Consider the following 5,084-nt stretch of genomic DNA (forward strand, 5'->3'; position numbering starts at 1 on the left):
TATGTAAACTAAATAAATCCTTCCCTGTCTACATTGTGTGTGGTCATTGTTTTAGTTAAGGTTCTCTTGCTGTGAGGAGGCATCATGGCCATTGCAACTCTTAAAGAAAAACACATGATTGGGTCTGGCTTACAGTTTCAGAGGTTTAGTCCATGATTATCATATCAGGAAGCACGGCAGCATGCAGGCAGATACGGTGCTAGAGGTGCTGAGAGTTCTACAACTGGAACCACAGGCATTAGGAAGAGAACTGAGACCTTAAAGCCCAGTCTCTAGTGACACACTTCCTCCAACAAGGCCACACTTCCTCCAACAAGGCCACACTTCCTCCAACAAGGCTACACTTCCTCCAACAAGGCCACACTTCCTCCAACAAGGCCACACTTCCTCCAACAAGGCCACACTTCCTCCAACAAGGCCACACCTACCCCAACAAGGCCACATCTACTCCAACAAGGCCACACTTACCCCAACAAGGCCACACCTACCCCAACAGGGCAATATTTCCTAAAAGTGCCACTCCTTATGGACCTATGAGGTCCATTTTCACTCAAACCACCATAGTCTAATGTTTATCACAGCAATAAAAAGTAAACTAAGATACTGTAGTACAGTTTCATTTATTTTGTTTCAAATGACACGATTTTATTTTTAATGCTAAATAATATTTGGGCATATGCTGTATTTACTTTACCTTTACACTCGTTGGTAGGCATCTATTCTAGATAGGTACTAAATCTGGGCTACCATGAATACTACCTTAATAATCAGTACTGTACTGATCCTTTTGATTTCTTTGGGTATTATGAGATCTCTTTCTTTTTTCTTTTTGTTTTTTTCTGGATTGGCCTTTGGGGATGTTTATGCTTCTGTGTAAATCCTAAAGCCTATTTCCTGATTCTTTGAAAAATGCTATTAGTATTTTAAAGGGAGTTTTGTTCAATTTGTATTTCTTTATAGTATAAATATTTTGGTGTAGTTCAGGAATATGAATGGCTGTCTTATCTTTCAATGTCTTTAATATCTTCTAACGATACTGTGTAATTTTAATTATAAAAGCTGAATTTTTACTAAAAACTTTGAAATTTTATTTAAATTTTTGTATTTGTTGGTATGTAATAATGTAACTATTCCCAGACTTCAATGTATATAGAGCTGTAGTGATGTTCCCTCTTTGTTTCTGAAAATTTCTTTTCTCCTCAGCATGCCTCTTCAGAAGTGCATTTTTCAGGTATTTTTTTCAAGGCAGGAAGAGACCCTTTAGTCTCATTTAATCCCAGCATTTAGTGACATTGTATCTTGGGGCTGTGACTTCATAAATACTTAAGTAGTGACATAATTTTTTGTTCCACACCACCCCACGTTTTCTCCCTGGATTTGATGTTATAATGCCTTTTTTTTCTTAAGCTAATCCCTCATTGGATAATAAAGTCAGGGTATAGGTTATTGGAGAGAAGTAATGCATTTGTCCTAACTGAATATGGTTCTAGAGGCATTTTCTTTATGTTGTTGCAGAGTGTGCTTTGGATATATTTTATAATGATTTCATTTCCCATGTACCTGTCAGAATCAAGACCTGATCTTTCTTAGGTCTTCATTGTGAGGATGTGGTTGTGTTGCTAGGGAGAAGAAACAATGACAAGGGATTTGGGGCTCTCAGACCAGCCCATGTCTGCCCTGGGATAGATCATTCACATCACAGTTTAGTGCTCCTTAGAATTTATGGCTTCAGCTGCTCTGAACCTAGGTAATCAGCTCTTTGGCCCAGCCCTCTTCAGTGGTTCTCAACCTGTGGGTCATGACTCCTATAGGAGCTGCATGTCAGATATCCTTCACATCAGATGTTTACATTGTTACTCACATCAGTAGCAAAATGACAGTTACAAAGTAGCAACGAAATGATTTTATGGTTGGGAGTCACCACAACATGAGAAACTGTATTAAAGGGTCACAGCATTAGGAAGGTTGGGAATCACTGCTTTAGTTCACCAGCCTCTCCTAATCTAAGGATGGTAGTTTTCACTACAGGATCACTTTTATTTTGATTGACTCAACCATTGCTTGTGACGTTTGCTGGGGATATATGAGAAGCGATTTAATCATCCCAGATAGGGCATTGGTAGCACCCACACTTAAATAGAAAACCCGTTTGTGTCTAGCTTGTAAACCAATAAATGCATTGGGATTACTTACAGAAACGTGGATTTGGGATACCTTAGAGAATAACTATTTATTCAAAGGTATCCGTTTCAGTAAAAAGTCTACCCCATGGTGATTTGTGAAAGCCAAATTCTTGGAGCTTCCTTCACAACTTGCAGGTAGCTTGTTGGGCCACAAGTCTCTTCTCCCCAGCAATTGTTTACTGACCTCTTTTAATCATAGCAAAGGGTCTTGTGAATCTTGCAACTTTCTGGCCTTTATAAGTTTCACAGAATCTTGCGCTTTCTAAGTCCCATTAGATTTCTGTGGCCATCTCCTTCCTCTAGGAAGAAATATTTCAGTTCAGAGGAAATGGGTCTATTCTACCCATACCTTTGGGTCTTAGTCTTCATGTACTCTAGTTTTGGAAAGAGTGATATTCTGAGCATGCTCTTCCATTTGTTGCTGAATACTGGAATAAAGAAATAGCCACTTATTCTTTTCTTTTTTCTTCTCTTTCTTTCTTTTTCTTTCTCTTTCTTTTCTTTTCTTTTCTTTTTTTCTTTTTGTTTGTTTTGAGACAGGATTTCTCTGTGTAGCCTTGGCTGTCCTGGACTCACTTTGTAGACCAGGCTGGTCTCAAACTCACAGTGATCCGCCTGCTTCTGCCTCCCTGAGTGCTGGGATTAAATGAGTGTGCCACCATCTCAGCTGCCATTTATTCTTGAGAGCTAAAGTGTTTATGAGTCTCAACAGTAACTACCATCTACTGCAAAAAACAAACAAACAAACAAAAACCAGATTTTCTCTCTTTGAATGACTAATTGACCAAAAGTATCAGCAGCAATAATGTCATGATATAAACACAATTATTTTGATGTCAATTTTACAGGTGAATCATGCATTTAATAAAATATATGTTGTTTAACAATGGAGCCTATACTTTCCTCAGTTATAGGCTTTTGCCATAGCTTGCACTATTAGATGTGAGTTATCACCTATGAAATATACACTTAGTCCAATTGTGAAACATCTAATTGTGTCCATCATAGACACAATTGCACACCCATGCAAATCTTGCCTAGTGTGTTGGTGGTGTCACGCACAGGGTCCATAATCAAGCAAGACTGCTGGTGACAATGTTACAGTTGCTCACCTGGTGCCTTCAGGTACTGTGAACACCACTCAGTAAGGACGGAGCTACCAGCCTCAGCTTGTTTTCTCCACATCCTGCTAGAAAAGCTTGCCATTTCGTCAGCATCGGCCTCACTGTGTGATTTGGGGATACAACCAACATCAATGACAATAGCACTTAGGACCTATGGGATCTCAGGGGCCTCCTTAGACAACAACTCATGAATAAGTAACCCAGCCCTGGTACTGGGATTACCATCTGACCTGGTAACTCCCGAGAGTGCCTTTCTCAATTTGTGCAAGGTGCCCTTAACAATTAAACGCTTCATCTGCTCTTTTTATAAAAAAAAACTATCTTTCAGGTGCTTTTTTTTTTTTAGATTTGCAAAGCACTCAAATGTTAGCATATGTAAATAAATCTTTTGGCAGAGAGCTTACAGGGTCTCTGGGATCCCACTGCTATCTTCTCTAAAGCAGGTGCCAGTTAATGTCAGATAGCCAAGAAAATACTAAAAGAAACATTACCAAGGGCCAATGCAACATGAAGATATCTCATCACTTGTATGATCTATTTTGATAAGAGAGTAGTATTGGGTGCAGCAGCACGGACAGAAGGTCCTCCATCCAGCTGGGACCTAGCCAGCTTCCTCATATTTGGGTGTTGCTGCTGCCGCCGGGGGTATACCAAGTCTGATGGTCTGAATGAAGCCTACTGTGCTGTTTGGCTTGGCTCAGGCTCAGAGGGAAGCAGGGCTTCACTTTTGCCTGCTGTGCCTGTCACTGGAACTGGATCCCAGGCCTGATAGGCTCTGGGCCAGCACCGCAGCCATGCTGGACTCCTGAGACAGTCCTAGCTGTGCGGACAAGCTATGTGAGATAAATGCCCGGCCGTAGAACCAGCTTGATTTTTTCCATCTGTATTGCTTTATCCTTTATGTCGTCTACATACTGTTGCTCAGGCTCAAAACTCTCTCCAAAGCCCAGCAGCACAGCAGTTGGCTTTCTGTTAACTTTTATTCCATAGGAACTTTGACTCAACACAAGTCCTGTCACATTAGTCTTTAAGTGACCTGGACAGGCCCCTTTGTCTACTTTGTCCTTCTCTGTCCTTCTCGTATTCCTTGTTGATTACTTTTGCACTCTGTAAGCCTGGCTGGTGCACCAGTCAGAGCCATTCAGATCTTCCAGAACCTTTCCTGCATTATAAAGCTCACACAACACTGCAGGGCTCAGCTGCATAGCTCCATAGCTGTCCTGGGGTCAACGCAGAGTTAACTCCTTAGTTTCCTGTGAGCGGTCTTAGACAGCCTAGTGAGGTGTTCTTCAAAAATGTCTTCCTCATGTTCAGTTCTCTTAGCAATGAGTGCCCTTCCTCTACTGTCTTCCAGTCCTTGGTATTTATTAAGATAACCAAGTGCTTCTGATGGTTCAGATGAGTCAGTCTGTCTGGGATTCGCATCTCTTACATCACTTCAAGGCAAGGCAGGTAAGGCTCCCCTCCACATGCTTAACCATGAATTTTCTCTTCCTCTGTATTAAAGATTGGGCCTAAGGAGTATCTTTTATAGTTTTTTTTTTTAAATCACATTCTTTTCATTTTTTACCACTTGTCTTTCCCACGGGTTCCTTGTTTTTGGGGTACCAGGAAGGTCACTTCAGATGGATCTGGTATTCTTGTTCCTTTGCTGTGTGCCAGTTGAGAGAACAGCAAGCCTATGCTTCTCTTTCATCTTCTCCTGTTTCCGTTTCTGCCACCTCAGAGGCTGACATGGGGGACGACATCCATGTGACTTCCTACTGTAATTATTCCT

The sequence above is a fragment of the Acomys minous genome, assembly GCF_964271855.1.
Source record: "Acomys minous genome assembly, chromosome: 14".
Taxonomy (NCBI): domain Eukaryota; kingdom Metazoa; phylum Chordata; class Mammalia; order Rodentia; family Muridae; genus Acomys; species Acomys minous.